At 44.5% G+C, this 23,317-nt stretch overlaps 1 protein-coding gene across 7 annotated transcripts in view; it reads right to left on the minus strand.

Annotated features, from left to right (window-relative positions):
* The window catches only part of VPS54 (VPS54 subunit of GARP complex), a 100,099-nt gene that overhangs the window by 70,604 nt on the left and 6,178 nt on the right, over positions 1-23,317 (minus strand). For 5 of the 7 annotated variants that reach the window (XM_053284375.1, XM_053284377.1, XM_053284372.1 and 2 more), the window contains exon 2: positions 20,873-20,979. The exons of 1 other annotated variant lie outside the window; for it this stretch is intronic. The gene's annotated coding sequence lies outside the window, so the exon portion shown is untranslated. Of the gene's footprint in view, positions 1-13,386; positions 13,412-20,872; positions 20,980-23,317 lie in introns of those variants that run through there. One more of the 7 variants, XM_053284374.1, reaches the window with a different exon arrangement.

Raw genomic sequence — 23,317 nt, forward strand, 5'->3', positions numbered from 1 at the left:
CGGGGTCAGAACTCTAGAGATGATTTTGATCTACCTGTTCTAGATGGGGTCACACTTCTCCAAAAGGAACAGGTTTGCAGTCTGGGAGTACTTCTGGATTCACACCTCTCCCTGGTTTCTCAGGCTGAGGCGGTGGCCAGGGGTGCTTTCTAACAGCTATGGTTGATACGCCAGCTGTGCCCGTTTCTCGAGATCAATGACCTCAAAACAGTGGTACATCTGTTGGTGACCTCCAGACTTGACTTCTGTAATGTGCTCTATGTGGGGCTGCCTTTATACGCAGTCTGGAAACTTCAGTTGGTTCAGAATGTGGCAGCCAGGTTGGTCTCTGGGTCATCTCGGAGAGACCATGTTACTCCTTTACTGATGGAGCTACACTGGCTGCCAATAGGTTTCCGGACAAAATACAAAGTGCTAGTTATAACTTATAAAGCCCTAAATGGCTTAGGCCCTGGGTATCTAGGAGAGTGTCTTCTTCAATACAAGCCCCACCGCCCATTGAGATCATCTGAGGAGGTCCGTCTCCAGTTACCGCCAACTCATTTGGTAGCTACACAGAGACGGGCCTTCTCGGTTGCTGCCCCAAGATTGTGGAATGAGCTCCCTGCTGAGATATTTTTTAGGAAGCTGAGAAAGCTTGGGAGAAAAGATGGGTTTTAAGGTGTTTTTTGAAAATTGCCAGAGATGGGGAGAATCTTTCTTATTTATTTATTTATTTATTATAAATAATAAATAAATAAATAAATATGATTCTCCCCAGCTCTGGCAATTTTCAAAAAACACCTTAAAACCCATCTTTTCTCCCAAGCTTTCTCAGCTTCCTAAAAAAATTTTTTTTTGTTTTAATCTCTGGTTTACTTTTAAATTGTTTTAAAGTTTTTTGTATATGTTTTAAACTGGTTTTATGTTATTGTTAACCGCCCAGAGACAAAAGTTTGGGGAGGTGTACAAATTTGATAGATAGATAGACCCCTCCTGTATTCTACCAAAGAAATCCACAGGGCTCTGTGGAAGCCAGGAGTTGAAATCGACTTGACGGCACGCTTTACCTTTAAGTGGGAAAAACCTTCCTGTCACATATAGCCCTCTACAGTACCCAATCATTTGCTAGACATTGCCACAGCTTATTCAGCAAGGCAAACTTCCTTATATGGCAATGTTAAATATTCTAAATTAGAATGAACAGCAGTCATTTAAACTTAAAAGATTCCTTCAAACATGCAGCAGTGCAGAGGTCCATCCATTTAAAAAACACAGTTTATTGGTTTTTTAATGTTCAAAGACAACATAAACATTAACAGTCGTCACCATCTCTAAGTCATCAAAAAAAATTCTTTATTGTTCGCTTCACACATATTCACATAGGCCACAAACAAACAATAAATCCTTAAACTTCCTCCCTACTCTCTCACCAATGTCAAAATTAAAAGGATAGTAAAAGGAGGAAAAGGGGGGGAAACACACAAAAAAGAAGAGAGGGGAAGAAGCATATTTAGATATCAGGTGCTACTAAGGTCAGGCAGAGAAGTCTCAAAGCAAAATCAACACAAAACAAACCCATACAAGAAAAGCTGAGCTATTGCCACTAGAAAATGTTTTAATTGCACAACCATGAGAGAATTCTGTTGCAGAAAAAGTATCATGTAAGCAGGCACTGACATAGTTGCAGAAGCCAGCGTAGATAAAAAACTAAAAAATAGGGGCTGACATCCCATGCAGAGTAATGCGGACATCTAAAGCAATGCCTGTAGTGTTGCACAAGACCATTCTTATGCTAATACATAAAATTGCGTAAACGTAGATGAGGAATGCTTTGTCTAATGGAAATAATGGACATAGCATTGTGCAATTGCATTTGCACAATTTTAGGTCTTAGACCTTAGTTTAGGTCTTGAATGAAGACCTAAAATTGTGCAAATGTAGAATCCCTCTTGCACAATACCACAGGCAATGCTTTAGATGCCTGCATCAGCATGGGTAATTGAGAATAGCCTGTATTACTCTGCGTGGGATCTCAGCCAGGATTTTTTTTTAAACATTATTTTAAAATGTAAATAAGATTTTAAAAAATAATATGGCTAAAATTTAATCTCATCACAAACATGCTACCCCTACACTTAGTCTTTTAAAAATGAATTACTGGCTCTCTAACACACACTGGGTTACTTACCAATTAAACACGGGCATTCAACTTACTTTCATCTCATGAAAGTGGCTCTTGTCTGCCTAGCACTGCCCAGTAACTACCAGCTCTCGCGTCTGGAAATTTCTGAGTTTTCATTTCTAAAAACAACCTGAAGGCACACGTGCAAAGACACAGGCTGGATAGTAGGATTCTTGTTTGTGATGGGGCTGGGCCAAGGCAGAGAACTTAATTAAAACAATATAGAAAAAGGGGCAGAGTAGATAGAAACTTTAAAATAAATTTATAAGTTTAAAGGACAGCCTAGGTTACACAGGAGATGGCCTCAACTACAAATGTGATATTATATTTGCATATAATATTTCAGATCATTTAGTTTAATACAATATAAGTGCTATTTTGTCTGAACATGATTTCTTACCATTTTTAATTTACTGCTGCTGCAACTGCAGCATAACACAAATAATGAACAAAAGTATCCATCACATAAAAAGCCAGGTATTATGTACTATTTCCTAACTGAAAAACTGAGACTGAAGACTGAGACTGAAAAACTGAGACTGAAAAACTATTATTATAGGTATTATGTGCTATTTCTTAACCGAAAAACTGAAACGGAAAACAGACAAACTGAATCCAGATAAGACGGAGGTACTTATCGTGCGGGGGTTGAAGCTCAGGAGATGATTTTGATCTGCCTGTTCTGGATGAGGTCACACTTCCCCAGAAGGAACAGGTACACAGTCTGGGGGTGCTTCTGGACACAAACCTCTCCCTGGTGTCCCAGGTTGAGGCAGTGGCCAGAGATCCCTTTTATCAGCTTTGGCTGATATGGCAGCTGTGTCTATTTCTTTAGATAAATGACCTCAGAACAGTCGTACATCTACTGGTCACCTCCAGACTTGACTACTACAATGCGCTCTATGTGGGGCTGCCTTTGTAAGCAGTCTGGAAACTGCAGGTGGTCCAGAATGCGGCAGCCAGGTTGGTCTCTGGGTCATCTCGGAGAGACCATATCATTCCTACCTTAAAACTTCTACACTGGTTGCCAACAGGTTTCCAGGCAAAATACAAGGTCTTGGTTATAACCTATAATGCCCTGGGAATTTAAGAGAATGTCTTCTTCGGTATGAACCACACCGCCCACTGAGATCATCAGGAGAGGTTGTTCTGCAGTTGCCACCAGCTTGTCTGGTGGCTACTCAGGGACGGGCCTTCTCCATTGCTGCCCCAAGGCTTTGGAACACACTTCCTGCTGAAATAAGAGCCTCCCCATCTCTTACAACTTTTTAAAAGGCAGTCAAGATGCATTTTTTCACCCAGGCTTTTAATTAGACACTGTTTTAACTGTGTTTTAATTGTGTTTTAATTGTTTTACATTCTAATTGTTGAAATGTGTTAATCTTTTTATTGGTTGTTTTTATTGTCTTGTAAACGGATGATCTTCAGATTAAATTACCAACCTTGCAGTTCACACTATGGTCCACTAAAAAACCTCTAGTTGTATAAAAAGGCAAAGCATCAGAATATAAATTCATTTTTAATGCTCTCTTTTGGGTTTCAAAATTACATGCTTACAACCACAGTAAAAATAAGAGCCTTTCATAGCAGACAGACAAGTCTGGAGTATTGAAAACCTACTCTCTATTCCATGTCAACACACCAACCTGATGAGTTTACATGCTAGTCACTTACTTCACAGAAATTCATTTTTTGGTCTTTCAGAAAGCAGTGAGAAACGTTTGTGCTGACATTCGCTGTTCATAATACATGCAGCAAAACGAAACATGAAGACACATGGCCACAATCAGCACACACACAAAAATTCAAAGAGCACAGATTGAAAAATGGAGGGCTCAGTTCTGTCCTATCATGGGTGTAGAATCTACAAAGGGATCCCTCTGAGGCTAGAGGGGGCCCACAGCCCTCCGACTGGTAGCCATTGATAGACCTCGCCTCCATGGGGTTTGGATAACTTCATGGAGGAGAGGTCTATCAATGGCTACCAGTCGGAGGGCTGTGTGTCACCTCCAGCCACAAAGGCAAGATGGCTTTGAGTACCAGTTGCAGGGGAGTAACAGCAGGCGAGAGGGCATGGCCTCAACTCCTGCCTGTGAACTTCCAGCAGCATCTGGTGGGCCACTGTGCAAAACAGGATGCTGGACTAGATGGGCCTTGGGCCTGATCCAGCAGGGCTGTTCTTATGTTCTTAAACCACCCAGACAACTTGTGTTTGAGGCGGTATATAAAATGTGTGAAATAAAATAAATGAATGAATGAATAAATGCCCTACTGAGTTTGAAATTAACATGTTTTAGTTATCAGATCTGCACCATTATTTAGGAAACACTCAAAGAAATATCAGTGGGAAACTTGGTTTAAATCGACCATATAAGCCAGGTTTAACTTTTCGTGATTTAAATCATAATTTAAATCACTTATTTAAATAGTCTTGATTTAAATCAATCCACCCTGACAGAAACAAATCTGTTCTGAAAACATTTTTAAACTAGTATTTTTACAATGCAGCCACCTACCATCACCCAACAACATTCATTACATTTGCATTGAAATGCTCTGCTTTCCCTGCAGGCTTCTACAAATTCTCACTTGCTATACTTCTGTCCTTCAAGCCCATTCTGAATCTGACTTTTGCTTTCTGATGGTTCGCCTTAGTTTGGTAAATATTCTACTGAGCAAGAAGTATGGTCTCCTCCTCTCCAGTCCTTTCCTTTGGCAAAGCATTTTCCAACTTTAACCACTTTTTCTTTCATATCAGAGCATATAACTCTTACACAGCAAGTCTCCATTCATGCAAATAGGTGCTTTGGTTCAGCAAACAATTAATTTGCTCTAATTTCTGTATTGCTATTGCCTGATAAAAGTGATAAAGTGAGAAAAGGGTAAAAAGTAGAAGTATCAACTCCCCTTTGTAGAGAAGTAGACACACTTACTCCTCAATTATTTGCTCACTTGAACGTTACTATTAAAAGTATATTTATATACCACTTTTCAACAACAACAAAACCCCCAAATTTTAAAAGCAGCTTTTGTAACAAAAGGAATTATAACATCATGGTTCCCTGTCCCAAGAGGACTCACAAGCTTGCTTTCTTTCTTTTTTAAAAGACTCACAAAGGAACACCTGCAACAGCTTTGGGAAGAGAAAGTGTTCGGGGATAAATAGAAATAGTTGTTCTTCCTCTGCTAAATATAACAGAACCACCATTTTTAGCCTAGATAAATCAGGGTAACCAGCGTAACATTCTGGTACTGTACTGCGCTTCCCGCGGTGCATCTATGCACTGTAAAAAGAACTACAGAAGGTAAAGCAGAGGACAACTCAACAACTCTCTCATATTGCTTCATTTAACCTAACCCTTCCAGTGGGGGATATACCTGTGCATAAAGAATGTGGGAACAATATTCAAGAGCAAGAGTTCTCATCCTAAGATAAGTGACTGTGTGAACAATAGTAGATTATCTCAGATGGGTTAATTCACAGTTCCATTAAAAAACCTGTGCCTTCTGAGTGAGTCAACAAATGAAGGGTGGCTGAAAGTCATCTGAATAAACAAGTCTTGCCATAGCCAGCAACATCCAGTTTTTTTCCAACTTGGCCAAATGATTAACACACTTAGGAAAAGCTGGCCTCCAGAGTAACATACAAGTATGGACCCAGGATGAGCTGCTATCTCCATTAAACGATGAATTGATTACAGGGATAACTAGTCATTAAGCTCAGGTTGAGTACCCAGAAGACAAGCTCTTTTCTCCAATGTCACCTTTTACGAGCTATAGCTCAAACCAAGAACTGCATCTGCAGCCAGTTGCAGTAGTGGTCGGTGTTGAACACAGAATATCACTAATCCAGCTACACAGGTAACATGCTCTCATTCTATATTCTAGTATTTAAGGATAGATGTAGAGCCACACATGCAGCTGTCTCAGCACTGTCTTGTGTTGAACTCTGATCCAGGTCTATGTGCAATGGGTAGTTTATAGTCTAACAATTTCAATTCAGTGTATTACGATCAAAGATAAGCACACAGATCAAATCCAGATACAAGAGTCCCAAAAAGTGAACATCAGGAACAATGCATGCGCATATATATATATATATATATATATATATATATATATATATATAAACATACACATAAAATATACAATTAAGAACTATTACAGCAAATATAAAAGGAATAAGATAACAAAATAAAAACAAAACAAATTAAGAGCCTGAATTAACCATCTCCGACACACCGTATGCGGGTCTTAATCGCAGCTGTACAGAATTTGGTCACCAGATACAAGACATTGGTATACGTATCAGAAAGAAATAAGTTTATATAAAACTCATCAGAATTATTTGGATATCTATAAACAAGAGGGGCAATAAGTCTAAGATAAAAGATCACGATAAAATGAGCAATACAAAAGCACATGACCTACTGTTTCAACATCGCCATTCCCAAAAGGATACAATCTCTCCAAAAAAGGAACCCTCCTAAATCTACCCTCTAATACCACAGAGGGCAACACATCCATCTGGGCTAGCATCAGGGCTCTTCTGTGGGTTGAATATGTCAGATTATACAGATAGTTGGCTGGTTTTTGCAAGGGCTTAACTGCTCCAAACCACCTGTAGCTTGATGCCTGACCTAAATCTATCTGGTGTCCCATATCGATAATACACTGCTTAAGGATCATTCTGGCATTATCATAGCCCAGGGGGAGAAGAAATTCTATTGCAGTCCATATACTTTTAATTTTTCAGTGATTAAGAGGGTCCAATCAGAGGGGTGTTCATCCTTAAAGATTAAGCAAGCTAAACCAGAAAGGGGGGGGGGGGCAGAATCAATTTCAGCCAGAAGCTGAAAATATAAATCCAGGCAGAGGACTCCAAGTTTAACAAACCAGTTTTCAGTCGCAGCTTGATATCTGACACACAACAGGGGGTTGAAAAAATAGCCTTGAGAAATTTGGACTGAATTCTTTCAAGTGGACAAAAGTCACGATATATGCAAATCTGTGAGCTATAAAGAAGCTGTGAGATTACCTTAGTTTGAAAGACCTTAATGGCAGCTGGAACATATCTGCCCACTGCCGAAAAGAAGAATCTCAAAATCACAGTAGTAGACCTCAGGGCGTTTGTTACGGTGGCCTTAGTTTGCTCTTTCCAGCTACCTGTCACCTGGAAGATGACCCCCAAATATTTGTATTGCAATGTCTGTGCTACATCAACCCCGTTAATTTGCCATTTATGCATAATAGGTTTCTTGGCAAACATTACGACCTTAGTCTTCTGGTAATTGATGGAGAGCAAGTTTTCATGACAATAGTCAGCCAAAACTCTCAGCATTTTCCTCATCCCCACCAGAGATGGTGATAGAAGCACATAACTTTATAGTCTAACTTCAGAGAGCTGGCAGCTCCTGAGGGCTAGAAATGGGAGCTAATAGCAGCTATACATCACAGCAGTGGTGAGGAAAAGACCACCACCACCACTGAGTGGAGCAGAAAGCAGTAAATTACCCCCTAAAGAATCATTTGCAAGATTGCAAGCAGGGGCATAGCTAGGGGAGAGGTGGCCTGTGTTCATCCTTCTCTCTGGCGGCCCCCTAATGAAGAAAATAGAGGGATGATCTGGAGGGCCCTCAGGAGCTGGGGGCCGTGTTCTTTGAACCCTTTCGCTCAATTATAGCTATGCCCCTGATTGCAAGATTGCATAGAGAGATACTGATACTAGATGGAGAGAGAGAATATGAAGATAAAGTTCTTGCTGAAGTCTCCAAAAACAAAAATAACACTCTCACACAACTGGGGAACAGTAAGCTGAAACTCACTTAGAGGAAATAAGACAAAATACTCAGTTGTCAGCACTTTCAGTTTTATTATAATCTGCTTTTTGCAAGTTTTATGATCGGAAGGGCACCAGAAAATACAAGAACCCTGAAAAATGCCAGGAAGAACTTTATTATATGTTATATCCTACCCATCCTCCAAAGAGCTCAGGGCAGCATGCATTATTTCCCACCTCACCCCAGCCTACTTTATCCTTGCAACAATTCTGTGAGGTAGTTTAGGCTGAGAGATATTGGCTGGCCCAAACCATCCAATGAGCTTCACAGCTGAGGGGCGGATTTGAAGTCAGGCCTGGCTTGTCAATGTCTAACATGCTGGTTCTCCAGAAGTCTTACAAACTGAAATGAAATTTTTGAAAATTGTGGATTGTGGGGTGGATGGTTAGGACTGGGTTCTTCCAGAGTGTGTTACATCATTGTTATGTTCTGCATCATCTTGCACACAGCATGTCAGATGAAGAGTGGAAGAAGTTGAAAAGAAGAGGAAAAACAACATTTACCTCAACTTGCAAAAGCTGTCTGGTTGCCTGGAAACAGGACCCAAGGGTGTGGAAAACAGGTACACACTTTACCCTAGAATGCCCACCTTTGGCTGCAAGCCCATTGCCACAAAGAACAATTTAAACTAAACTGGAGATCAGGCTTGATATTTACGTAAATTTGCTTTCTTGTATCTATGCTATATGGAGTTTTCAGGTTTTGTAAGATTTGCTGGAGCTAATGAAGCAGTGTTAGAAAAGAACATGCAACACTCTAAACAGTGAGCTGTTGGCCCAAACTCTACTCTAACACAGAGACAGACAAAGAGAGCCTGTACAGGAAACTTTGGAGACTGTAGTTGAGTAACAGAGTGACGTATGCTATCCTATACTCTCCCTCAAGAACAAAAAGACATAAAAAGAAAAGACATCTCAGAGTTCCTTAGTTCCAGTTCCTTTTTCTGCTGACACTTCCCATACACAGAGAGGAGGAACCAACAGGGTGTGACAACTGACATCAGGAGGGAGAGCCAAACACTGAAAGTCAGGGGCATAAAGATCCCAGGGAAAGCACGAGCCCACGCTGCAGACAGAACTTACAGATTCCAGAACATAAGCCTCTAGTAAGCCTCTTGTAGCAAAAGTGCACAGAAATGACACCGAATTGCAGGCCCAGGGAGCAATTTCTAAAGGGCATCCATTACTTCTGATCTTTCATCAGAAACTATTCCCATGAAAAATGTTTCCAGTATCAGTAGATCTTTCAGTATAATACTGAATCATATCAGTATCACACTGAATACTTTTGGAGAAGGGGCTTGTCTTTCAGCTTCTCTGAATAAACCAGCTGCATTTTAGGCAGCAGCAGCATTTCAAACTGCCGTTTTTCCTTCCCCGGACTCACCCTAAAATGCACCACTACAGGAAGCGTTTTCCTGATACATTATAAGGCGAGACCCAGGAAGGAAAATGGCAATTTCAAACACTACCACTGTGTCTGCCCAGAAGGCAGTCAATTTCCTCAGAGAAGCCAGACCTTCATCAAAAGGCAAGCTCTCAGCGAACCCTGCCTTGATGCACTGAGATTATTATCTAAATGCAATTCAAATCAAATCAAAGCAAAGAAAAACCAATTATCAGCCTGATATGATCTAAACAATCCCCTGCATCACGTGCATGACACAAAAATGGCCTGGATTGCTATTGAGCCAATAATGTGACATGTGCACAGCTCTAAAAATTAATAGCCAGTGTGGTGGAGTAGAGATTAGACCACTACAGTGTTGGACTAGGACTGGGGACTAGGACTGGGGTTAAAACTGAGTAAAGAAAGTAATGACTTACCACTGCTGAATCACGGAAATGGCCAGTGTGCATTAGGGGTGTGCAATTCGGTATTTTTGGAGTTTTGGTTCGGACCCGAACCGAAACACCCCTGTTCTGTTCCCGAATTTTGCTCACCCAAATCACCCCGATTCAGTTCGGATTCGGATTTACCCGAATCCGAATCTGAATCGATTCGGGTAAGAAAAACGGGTCCTGGGGCCAAAAGAGTGGGGTGGGGTGGTAGAGCCCAATGGGTGGAGGCTACCACCCAAACCTCAGGGGGATTGGGCAAAGGGCTGATTTTTGGTGATTTTTTGAAGTTTTAGTGTATTTGGGGCAGAAAGTGGGATCTGGGCCAGAAGAGTGGGGTGTTAGTGCCTAATGGGTGGAGGCTACCACCCCAATTGCAGAGTGATTGGGCAGAGGGCTGATTTTTGGTGATTTTTTTGAAGTTTTAGTGTCTTTGGGGCAGACTGGGGGCAGAAAGTGGGATCTGGGCCAGAAGAGTGGGGTGGGGTGGTAGTGCCTAATGGGTGGAGGCTACCACCCCAATTGCAGAGTGATTGGGCAGAGGGCTGATTTTTGGTGAATTTCTGAAGTTTACGCGTTTTTAAGGTTTCCCCCCTTTAGGTAGAATGGGGGGTGTATCGCTTCACGTCGGGGGGAAAGCAGTGGCCTAGAGTGGTGTGGGGTTGGTGGTAGTGCCGGGTAGGGGCAAGGAAGCTACCTGAATTTTTTCAAAGGATTTGGGCAGAGGGCTGATTTTTGGTTAATTGTTGAAGTTCATGTCTTTAAGGTTTAGATTCTATGATAGCAGATTAGAGTGGATTCATGGTGTGTCATTGAAAATCTCATTTGCTATCATAGAATCCACACTCAGAATACCTCAGAAACAACAGAACCCTGTACGCCATGGGTTAGAAACCCATGGGGGTGGTTGGCACCCTATGTGCACTACACCACCACTCGCTCTGGGCCACCCCAGCACCCCCCAAGTGCACTTATGGGGCTGCTGAAAGCTCCATTCTATTATAACTTATGAGGAAAAACCTTAAAGACGCGTGAACTTCAACAATTAACCAAAAATCAGCCCTCTGCCCAAATCCTTTGAAAAAATTCAGGTAGCTTCCTTGCCCCTACACGGCACTACCACCAACCCCACACCGCTCTAGGACACCCCTTTCCCCCCGACGTGAAGCGATACACCCTCCATTATACTTAATGGGGGGAAACCTTAAAGACGCGTAAACTTCAGAAATTCACCAAAAATCAGCCCTCTGCCCAATCACTCTGCAATTGGGGTGGTAGCCTCCACCCATTAGGCACTACTACCCCACCCCACTCTTTTGGCCCAGATCCCACGTTATGCCCCCTATCTGCCCCAAAGACACTAAAACTTCAGAAATTCACCAAAAATCAGCCCTTTGCCCAATCCCTCTGCAATTGGGGTGGTAACCTCCACCCATTAGGCACTACCACCCCACCCCACTCTTTTGGCCCCAGGACCTTTTCAATTAAAGTAAAAGAAAAGCAATTTCTGCATTGAAATCAATGGAGGCAAAAAGGCGGGAAATTCAAAGAGAGGTCAAACTGAAAACAGAGGGGGAAGAAGAAGACAAGGCTAGCACTTTTCTAGGGCACAAAAAGGAGACCCCAAACACCCCAAAAATTTGGACCCAAAACAGGGATGATTCGTTTCGGGTCCGAAAATTATCGGGTCTCATCATGGGTGATTCGGTTCGGCTCCGAAGCACCCGAAATTGGTCGTTTCGGGCACAGATTGTTCTGTGCCCGAAACGTTTTGCACATCCCTAGTGTGCATGCATGGCAGCCCCAAAAAATGGCCGCCCCATGCACATGCACACAGAGGGCCGAAATGGGCCTGAAATGGGCCCAGGGAGACTCGGGAGGGGAGCCATGGGAGACAACCCCTCCCCCACGGCCGCCGCAGCCCCCTCCCCAAGGCAGCTGCAGCTCTTAGCGGTGGTAAGCCATTACTTTTTAAACTCAATTTTAATGCAGCCAAACTCAAACCGGCTTGGAAAGTTCGGCTCAACCTCAATTTTGAGCTGGTTTGCACACCCCTACTGGGGAGACCTGAACTCAAATCTTCATTCAACCATGAAACTCACTGGGTGATTCTGGGCCAGTCACTTCTCTCATAGCCTAACCTACCTCACAAAGTTGTTGTGAGGATAAACATAACCATGCACTTCTCTCTGGGCTCCTTGGAGGAAGAGTGGAATATAAATGTAAAAAATGTAAATGAATAACGATACATACGAGCCACCCTGCTACATCAGGTTATAAATTCACCAGCCAAAAATATCAGAAACTCACAGAGCACAAACACAGAAAAGCTAAAGGACACCCACCTCATCCTCTATAATGCTCTGTGAAAATGGGTAGGATGGCAGGTTTCAAACCTCTCAACTGGAAGAGCAAGAACTATGTAAGCTGCTTCCCACTTTCCTAGGAATTGGACAGTATGAAGTGTGCTACAAGAAGTTGTAAAATTCCCTCAATTCTCTGCCCACCACCAACTAGTCTGCCTGGCCACCTGCTCTTGCTACTTGTTAAGTAGAAACTTAACAAAGTACCCCATAACTGCTTTGTGGCCACACATAATCCTTTTACCTTGAACAAGCATCTGAAAAGGCAGGAAGCTACACAACTTCCTCTCATCCAAAGGCTTTGTGTGAAGTGAGAAGATCACACTAACCAAGCCCTGCTACCCTCTTGACTATTACATGTTGCAGAGTGAGTGATCCTCTTATTTTGCATGAGGCTCCCAGAAGAAAGGAAGTGTTGCATACTCCTCACTTCCCAGATACCTGTGGAAGCGAAATGTGTGGGAGTGTGAGGTGCTCCTCAGCCAGAATGGGGAGCAGTATAGATATAAAAGCCAGTGGGGAGGAAAACAAAAGAACTGGGGGGAGGGGGTTCTTTGCTTTCTCCTCAAACTCAAAATGGAAAATATAAAAGGCAAATAAAAAAACCTCTTATGAAATATTTTCTTGTCTAGAATGATGAAATACTTTAAGCCGCATGTTAAAATAATATTTATAATATTTTAATCCTGCCTGATATGTGCAACTCTAGGCAGTGCACAGAATTTAAAACACAATATAAACAGAGTAAAAACAGTTAACATTTCACAGAAGTGAGAAGAATCTCATAAGAGAAAAACAATATTTGTATTTATCGTATCATCATACAACCCATACACACTACTGCAAATATCTATATGTGCATACAACTGCATGTATAGTCCAGGCCATATGAAACAAGGCACATTTCTGTATCCAGCAGAGCACATTTATTTAAATCACGATTATCAATTGATTGCTATTACACCTTGGTTTGCAAGTAAATAGTCATAATCTAGAAGCACAGTTAAGGATGTATGAACAGCCATTATACCTACTTACAGGCAAAAATTGGATTTCTATTAGATTTTTTTCTGTACACATGCAAGGTTATTAGACAACATCATTTATGCAAAGGATAGGGCTGCAATTCTATACGTACTTATTCAAACGTAAGCCACAAATAAAAGAGACATTGGTCTTACCGTGAAGGTTCTTTTTCCCTGAAGTAGGAGGTCCTCAGATAGGGTGATGTACTGCTCATGCTCGAGACAGAACTAGAATCATGTGGTTTTGTTTGAAGGCGTGGTTACCTCCCAGCCCCAGTTCCAGGGGTGACGAGCGAGGTATGAAGGAGAAAAAACTGGAGAGAGCTCAAGAGAAACAAACTAGCAATAGGAAAAGGTTTAGAATGAACATTCAACATACAGAGTGGTGGATAAACAACAGTATGGATATAGAAAACAGGAAAACACTAAGAACTAAATAACCCTGGGAGCAGTCTCAGAGAAAAAATGCACCCCCGGGCCATCCCGCCCAGAGCAGTCAATTGAGTCCCCAAAAACAGTCAGCACATCCGGGTGGGGCTGAGGACCTCCTACTTCAGGGAAAAAGAACCTTCACGGTAAGACCAATGTTTCTTTTTCCCCTGAGTAGGAGGTCCTCAGATAGGGACATGCCAAAGCAGCCCCCACAGGACCTGGGACGGGAAGGATGTGTTCAGACAACTTGCTGAAGAATGGTGCGGCCAAAGGCCGCTTGATCTTGGGGAAAATCAGGGATCTTATAGTGTTGTATAAATGGCGTGGTCAATGACCAGGTAGCTGCCCTACATATCTCTGTCAGTGGAACGTGGGCAGCAAAAGCGGTTGATGTCGCGGTGCTTCTTGTAGAATGCGCGGTCACTCCAGTTGGAAGGGGAAGCTGTAGAGCCCCATATGCCATATGTATACAGGACCTGATCCAACTAGCCAAAGTGGCTTTAGACACTTTTTCGCCCATGTTTGCGGAGCGGAAAGAGATAAAGAGGGCGTCCGCCCGGCGAATGGGCTTAGTGTGTCGGATGTAGAACTTCAGAGCTCTTCTTACGTCGAGCTTATGCCACAGTTTTTCCTTGATGTGCACTGGATCCAGGCAGAAGGACGGGAGGACGATGACCTGGGATCTGTGGAAGGTGGAATTGACCTTGGGGAGGAAGGTCGGGTCCAGTCGCAATATGACGGAGTCTGGGTTGAAAGTGCAGAATTCCTTATGGACCGATAGAGTGGCCAATTCGGATACTCTACGGGCAGAAGTTATTGCTACCAGGAAGGCAAACTTAAAAGACAAGGTCCTCAATGGAATAAAAGAAAGAGGCTCAAACGGTTCCTTCGTGAGTGCATTGAGAACCTTGTTCAAGTTCCAGGTGGGAAAACGTTTCAGTGGAGGCGGAGCTAGGTTAGAAACTCCCTGGAGGAACCTGGAAAGGTGTTGGTATAGGGTCCCTTGCCCGGTTGTAGGTGAAAAGATCTGTAGGACCGAAGCTAGAGCGGATGCCTGTCGTCGGAGCGTATTGGGCTGTAATTTCATATCAAATCCGGCCTGAAGGAATTCCAGCACCTCTGGTACTCCTGCCTCCAGTGGCTCCTTGTCATACATCTTGGCCCAGCGTAAGAAGGCAGACCAGGTAGATTGGTAAATTCTGATAGTGGAAGGTCGACGTGAGGCGAGGATGGTATCCTGTACCTTCCTGGAGTATCCCTGTGCTATTAGTCTTGAGCGTTCAGCCTCCAGGCGGCTAGTTCATTGCGGATCTGGGTGCAGAATTGGACCCTGATGAAGTAGGTCCGGACGACTTGGTAGGCGCCATGGTGGAGCGGCCGCTAGACTGAGGCGATCCGAAAACCAAGGGCGTCGGGGCCAGAAGGGTACCACCAGGATCAGTTCCACTTTCTCTAGTCGCAGCTTCTGGATGACCTTCATCACAATAGGAGTCGGGGGAAAGGCGTACAGTAGGCCCTTCGGCCAGCGTGAATGGAGAGCATCTAACCCTTCTGCGAGTGGTGTGTAGTACCTCGTGAAGAACCGAGGTAATTGCTTGTTGCCTGGAGAGGCAAATAGATCGACTAGAGGTGTTCCCAGGATTCGAGAGATTTGGAGGAATATTTCCCGGTGTAGAGACCACTCTCCCGGGTCCATCACCTTCCTGCTGAGCCAATCCGCTATTTCGTTGTCGTCTCCCTTGAGGTGTTCGGCCAGGAGAGATAGAAGGTTGGATTCTGCCCAACTGAATAGGAGGTTGGTTTCCAGCATCAGAAGGGATGACCGCGTTCCCCCTTGGCGGTTGACATGTGCTTTGACGGTGGTGTTGTCCGTTCGAAGCAGAACATGTTGTCCTTGGAGGAGCAGGTGGAAATGTTGAAGGGCCAGACGAGCTGCCCGGAGTTCCAGCCAATTTATGGGTAGGCCCGCTTCCGACTTGGACCAGGTACCCTGGACAACTGCCCCTTGGCAGTGGGCTCCCCAACCGAGCAGGCTGGCATCCGTTGTCACTACCACCCGGTGAGGCTCTGTCAGCTGAAGTCCGCGGAGGAGGGCAGGGGACAACCACCAGCGGATTGAGGACCTGACTGCAGGTGGAATGGGAATGATCTGATGCTGGGCCGCCATGATGTGATCTTGCCATGGAAGGAGCAGCCATTGCAACGGCCGGGAGTGCCAACGTGCCCAGGGGGTGCAGTCCAGGCAGGCTATCATCGATCCTAGGGCTTGGGCCAATTTCATCACGTCCTCCCGAGGCTTGAGAAGTAGAGGGTGGAGTTGCTTGACAATGCGGTTTTTGCGTTCCGGTGGTAGGGAAATCGTGTTTTGAGCGGTGTTGAAGAACGCGCCCAGATGTACCAACTCCTGAGAAGGGGTCAGGTGACTCTTTTGTTCGTTGACCACGAAGCCGTGATCTCTCAGTGCTTGCAGAGTGGTGTGCACGTCCTTGATGGCCCGACCTCTGGAGGGCGCTCTGATAAGTATGTCGTCCAAGTATGGGTGGAGTGCCACCCCCTGGAGTCGTAGGAAGGAGACAAGGGAGACCATCAACTTCATGAAGACCCTCGGAGCAGACGCCAGACCGAATGGTAAGGCGCAATACTGGTAGTGAGCTCCGTTGTAGGCGAAGCGAAGGAAGCCCCGGTAGTATGGAGCGATAAGTACATGTAGGTAGGCTTCCGAGAGATCCACTGAAGCGAGGAAGTCCCCCTGTCTCACAGCCTCCTTGATGGTCCAGAGGGATTCCATACGGAACTTCTTCTTGCGTACGAAGTGGTTGAACGACTTGAGATCCAGTACCGCTCTCCATGATCCGTCCTTTTTTGGTACTAGGAAGATGATGGAGTACACTCCTTGAAACCTCTGAGACAAGGGCACCGGTTCTATAGCTTTGATTTGTAGATGAGTCACTGCCCGCTGCATCCGATGATGTTTCAGTGGGATGGAAGACCTTGGTGTGGGGATGAAGTGGGGTGGGGGGAGGACACCAATTCTATGGAATATCCCTTGGATATGGTCTCTATGGCCCAGTTGTCTGTGGCTGTTGACATCCAGGTCAGACTGAAGTGGGATAGCCTTCCCCCCACTGGGATGCCGTCATTGTTTGTGTTGACGGAAATTGGAGAATGGATGGGTAGATGAGGAACGTGACTGGCCTCTGGAGCGCTGCCTCCACTGTGGTCGGTTGGAGCCTCTGAATGAGTTGGCGCGGAAGTCCCTGGTTTGATAAAAGTGGGAAGGTTGGTAAGAGGGTTGTCGAAAGGGACGAAAGGAGCTGTGGCCCCCCCGAAAGGAGGGCCTAAAATCCTTTCGAACGGATGGCATAACTTTTTTCTTATCCTTAGTATCTACTAGGATAGGGTCCAATGCCGCGCTGAAGAGAGATGTGCCCGTGAAGGGGGCCGCCGTCAAAGCCAGTTTGGACTTGGCATCAACATTCCATGGTTTCAACCAGAGTGTCCTGCGCACCGCTACGCCTGCTGAGAGGGCCCTAGATGCCTGCTGGATAATGTCTAAGCTAGAGTCGGCCTGCAGGGCTGCGGCCTTGCCAATTTTATTAATGCCCTGACGTAACTGTGGAAGCTCCAGGGGAACCAGTTGCACTAAATCCTTTGCCCAGAGAACAGTAGCTCGCGCAAAGATGGAGTTAGTGGTGGCCGTTTTAATCGTGAAGGCGGACGCCTCATGGGCCTTTTTTAGGAGAACATCGCATTGCCTGTCTTCTTGTGACTTGAGTTGTTCCTGGTGCTCGGAATGCACCACTGCCCCGACACCATTTGAACCACTGGGGGGTCTACCTTGGGGGTTGCTAGAAGAGTGGCAACCTCAGTAGGTGGAAGGTAATGTTTCTTTGGGATGCTACCTATGGTTCCGGAGGAGGTAGGGTGTTGCCATTCAGAGGACATGACTTTATGGAACGGTGGGGGGGGGGGGAGGAACCACCGGTGTGACTGGTCAGCGAGGGGAAAAACCTGTTGATCCAGAGAAGTGGACGGTGGAGCAGTACTCTCAGTTGGTGAAACTGCGTTAATCGTTCGTTTAGCTTTAGCTAGTAAGATATCAAAGTCAGTAGATGAAAATAGCCTTGTAGAGTTAGAGATGGGAGGGGTGATTTCCTCATCAGAAAGTTCCCCTTCCTCCTTTTCTGATTCTATGGGTTCTGCAGGGAGCATAGGGTCTGAGTTTGAAGATTCCTCCCCAGAAGATGAGGGAGGGGCCGCTGGGTTGGATGGAGGGGGGGAGGGGGAGCGCAAGCTGGACAGGGGGTAGGAGAATAGGGTTGGAAGGAGCAGGAGGAACCGGTCTGTGTGGGGGCCTTGCTCTATCAGGAGAGGAGGAGGAGGAGGAGGAGTGTCTCCTACGTTTATGAGCAGATCTATGCCTGGGTGGTCTGGGCAGAAAAAATCCCCGTTCCCCCAGCGGAATAGCCCGACGTCGCGGGCTGGAATCAGGAGAGGAGGAGGAGGAGAGGCGAGCGGCACCCTGCCGCCTAGTCCTCTTACGCTCCCTATTTCTCAGTAAGAGCCCAGGAGGAACTGCATTTTGTTCCTGTGAAGGGGAGACCTCCCGCTCTTGAGGAGCAGCAATAACATTAGAGCACTCTCTCTGGATAATATGTGGAGCCGCAGGTGGCTCAGAGGCAATCAGAAGGGGGAGGCCCTGTTGCCTAAGAAGCGGAGCCGCAGGTGGCTCATAGTTAGTTACTGCCGAAGGTTCTCCCTGTGCGACACACGGAACCGCTGCCGCCCCCACGCCAAACTCTTTGAGAAAGAAATCCCGAAGCCATTTAGTGGCTCTTGGAGAAAAAGGTGCACTACTCACTGTTTGAGGCGGAGTCAGCTGTTTGGCGAGAGAGGCGGCGCGGACAACATCGATAGGTGTGGGGGGACAGCGCAGACCAGCCGGTTCCCCCTCAACCACAATAGTCTGTCCCTGAACAGGCACTGGAGCCAGCAGGTTGCCCACCGGGCTCCAGACTCCAGGCTCTGCAACCGGTAACTTGCTGCGCCCCTTGTTCCGCTCCTTGGGCTTCGCGCCATTTTTGTTTGCCTTTTGCTTCGAATGGCGGCAAACCGCTTGTATGAGCAGCCGCTCGCTCAAGCGTTTACGCCCCTCCAGATGGCAAGACTCCTTCCGCGAGTCCTTGTGTTTCTTCTTTTTCTTTAGAGTAGAAGTTTGGCCAGTCAAATGCTTGGTCTTTTTAGGGGCTTTAGTGGCGCATTGCCCATTTCCAGCGGGGGCAAAAGAAGTTCCAGCCCTGGGCTGATTAGAACTCGGGCATGGAGGCGGAGACAAACCGCCGGCAGTGGCGGGAGAAATGGCCGCCACAAAAGAAGCTGGCAGGGCTGATAATGTAGCCGCCAAAGCTTTTGAACTGCCCAGGTCCTGCGGCAGATGCGTGCTTTCCGAGAGGGAGCCTTGCATAAGCTCCTCTGAATGAGCCGCTTGCATTGCAAATGAGGGAACCGAAAAACAAAGGAAAAAGGAATTTGGAGCCAAATATAATTAGAACTGAAAAAGAGAAGTTTGGTAGTTGTTGTTGTTGTTGTTTTAAGACGCCGAATCAGAAAACTGCTCCCTTCCCACCCTTGCACACTACCAAGGGAGAAGAGATAGGATAGTAGGAGCAGTAGGGACCAAATTCTGAGAGAATAAGAGAAAAAGACGCCAAAATACCCAAAAAGATCAGAGCTCTCTCCAAAGCAATCCTATCCCGAGCGAGACAGAACTGGAACTGGAGCTGGGAGGTAACCATGCCTTCAATCAAAACCACGTGATTCCAGTTCTGTCTCGAGCATGCGCAGTACATCACCCTATCTGAGGACCTCCTACTCAGGGGAAAAAGTAGGACTTCCTTCAGACTAACCACGCATAGGAGTGGGCTTGTAAGTTTCCAGAACTGCCCATGGGCTGGTAGTTACTGAGCAAAATAGCACTTTCCAATGAAATGGAAAGTAGATATTCATGCTGCAGTTTGGTAGTCACAAATATGCATAATTTGAACACACTGCCAAGAACTAGAGTGGGCATAAAACAGAAGTGTAAGACCCTATGGCCAAGCCTATGTACCCAGCTGCTGCATGAGGTAGGAGGAAAAGCCCTTTGAGCCAGCTGCTGCTTACCACATGAACACGGAAGGAGCCTTCAACCTTGTTTTCCCCTCACAGACAATCAAGTGTCAGGAGTGTTCACAACTCCCAAACTGGAGAAGGCATCTCCTCCCCTAGTCATCATTGTGTAAACCGTCCTACTGAGTGGTAGTAGCTTTCCAGAGTTTCAGACAAAGAACCTGGAGATGCTGGGGACAGAACTTGGGGTCTTCTGCATGCCCATTATGCCATTTACCCCATTGCTCCAGCTCCATCCCCAAATACGGCAGGTGCACTGGCAGCATTTCCTTTTGGCGATGTTTCGTGTCACCCACCTTGGGACAGGGTTTGGGGAGGGGGAAATAAGCAACTGCTGGAAGGGGTGAGCTGAATACCAGCCACGGCACTTTAGATCTCATCTATAATTTTTGCCATGTACAATACATCTCATATATTTTTCCCAGGGTTCTTTGTTACACAAAGAAGAAGCTTTTGACTCAAACTGTTTGAGATGGTCAAAGTTCAGTTTTTAAAAGATACAAGTGTAGGTTTTAACATCTATGTTTGCATTAAAGCAATATTTCATTTCAGTATTTTTTAAAGAGACAATGATTTTTGTTTAAATTTCATTTATTTTTATCCACCCTGGAATATGCAACTAGTTAATTGGGTTTGGCAAACAACATATGAACCCAACCTATTTCTAGTAACATCCTCTTCCATTCAAGTGAAAACAACAGAGGCATGGGATATCTGGAGATACTAGTGGACCTAACCCAAAGTTATATACATAAAAGACAACTTAGTCTTCTACCGCAAATCCTTCACATTATGGGTACTCAATTCAGGAAATGCCTCTTCTATATGTAAACATATATAAACAACCAATTTCCACTGATGTTAAAAGCAGAATAAAAGTCACATTGCATGACTATTTAAGTCAACATTCACACACATTCCATTTTCTATCTTCTCCTAACAGCAGCATGTTACCAGTCTTTACTAGTAGCAAGAAAATGTACTCTGCAATTACTCCACAGATGATAAAATGCAACAATACTAAGCCACAAAGTTTGCATACCTGAATGACAGAACTCCAAGAATGTCCCAGTAAGGCAGACCTCATATCTCTTCCAGTTCCATTAGTTTAAAAAAAATTCTTCTGACTGTGACATTCACAACTGTTTTCTAAACAAAATATATCATCATTAAATCATTGAATAGAACTAAAAGAAACATTTAAACAAGTGATAAATCTATTTATTTCAGATTTTAAATGGTGATTAAAACAGCAGCTGTACTGTTAGGAGGCACCAAGTCACTGAGTGACTTCTTTACCACAGAGTAATCAAACTCCTTTATATGTGAACACAGTCCAACTAAAAGCATCTTCTCACTTTTCAATGCAAGGAGATGAGCTAGTCGCTCCAAAATCTGTATGCTGAACACACACTGTATGCATGTGGATCTCACATTAAGACATGACACTTCCAGGGCTATCATATGGAGTTGTCAACTCATGTATGCACCACACATTCCTGTTTTACATATGTATGCCACAATGGAAGCAAACTTGAAGAAAAAGAAAAGTCTATGACGATGCCAACTACAATGGAAAAAAGCCCCATTCATACTGGCAACAGAAAAGTATAAATGACAGCATTTTAGAAACAGCTAGCTATCTGGTTATCATGGAAGAACAGATAAAGATATCTGTTAAGGCAAAGTCTAAACCCTGCAAAATAAATCACAAAGTTGATTTAAACTCATTAAATGTTTCCCCTTCCCCCCCCCACCCTGTTTCATTATTTTTAGATGTCACAAATAGACCAAAAATGAGCAATAACATGCCTGAGGGTGAAACCTTTTGCTTCAGAATAGTTTCCTTTTGTTTTAAAGTGAGGTCTTTTCTCACTTTAGCTCAATATGGACACCCTGTGAGGAGTCATAACCTGTTTCAAGATCAAAGAAAATAGAATGCCTGAACTTATCACACATCTGTCTTGAAAGTAAATAGAGCAAACATCTGCAACCATATGAACCTGGCTTACACCAGCGTGGTGTAGTGGTTAGAGTGCTGGACTAGGACCGGGGAGACCCGAGTTCAAATCCCCATTCAGTCATGAGACTAGCTGGGTGACTCTGGGCCAGTCACTTCTCTCTCAGCCCAATACACTGACTGGCAGTGTATTGTCTGCGTGAAACTCTAAAGTTTCAGATGGGGCTCATTCCCAGTCCTACCTGGAGATAACAGAGATTAAACCTGGACCTGTATGCAAAGCATGTGCTCCAAATGAGCTATGGTCTTTCCAGAGGGGACACATTTTCTCCTCCAGCCAGTTGTAAGTCTTGCAGTTCTAACACCACATTTTCACAGGTGAAAAAGAGTAACCCTGTCACAAATGCCTCCATATGTCAGACAATTAACTCCTTTTAAAATTATTTTTGAATGACACAATTTGGCAACTAGAGAAAATATTCCATACAGGCTGGGTTCCCAAGTCAACTGACTATCTGGACCAGCCACTGGACCAGAAGAAATAGAAGCAGCATTAACAACACAAAAGCAATACTGAGAGGCTTAAAAAAAACCACTTTACTTAACAGGGAAGTTATCTTAAAAAAATAAAACAAGGTTGGCTACTCCAGCTGCCACCACATAAAAACATGAATTCTAGGCATCAGAATATGGTGCCCCCTCCTGCCCTAGAAAAATATGTCATCCTGGAAAATGGTAACACCTCTTCCTAACCAATGTTCTTTCTAAATTTTTTCATCTACGTGCAGAATGAGTTTTGTTCTGGTGGCAGAATCAAGGCATTGTGTGCGCATGTGCATTCGGAGTGGGAGTTTCCTGATTCAACCTGAGTAGGATCTAAAATTAGCTGCGCGGACATTAAAAAAAGTGTGCGAGCACAGTGTTCCTTAGAGGGAACACTGATCCTAACCCACCCTGCACATGGGTCCATATGGAAGTCCCGAATCAAAGTAATACAAAGGAAACATTTGAAAATTATTAGTTCTACTCTCCCAAACAGTATCTGTTGGACATGAAGATAAGGAGGTAGCCTACATTTGGTTATCAACCAGAGAAGCAGAAATTGTAGGAACATGGCCAACTATGAGGTCACATGCAATACTGAAGAAGAATCAGCACCATGCTAAACAATTTCTACATGGAAGACATTTTTGGATAGGACTGAGAGGGAAACCTGTGTGTTTATCTTCAGAGGTGTAGCTATGTTAGTCTGTTGTAGCACATGCAATGAAAAGCCTTGTGGCACTAACACATTTATCGAAGTATAAACTTTCATGGACTATAGCCCATCAGATGTATGGAGAGTATTAACCTGCACTTCATGTATTTGCTGAAACCCACAAAAGTTTAAGCTTCAATAATTGCATCTATCTTTAGGGTACAAGACTGTCTATTGCACATGAATACAATTTGTGATCATCCTCTATGCAAAATGCTTCCTTGGTGCTACTTTGATTCAGGAGTACCATATGGGCCCCTGAGTAGGTT

The sequence above is a fragment of the Hemicordylus capensis genome, chromosome 1 (assembly GCF_027244095.1).
Source record: "Hemicordylus capensis ecotype Gifberg chromosome 1, rHemCap1.1.pri, whole genome shotgun sequence".
NCBI lineage: Eukaryota > Metazoa > Chordata > Lepidosauria > Squamata > Cordylidae > Hemicordylus > Hemicordylus capensis.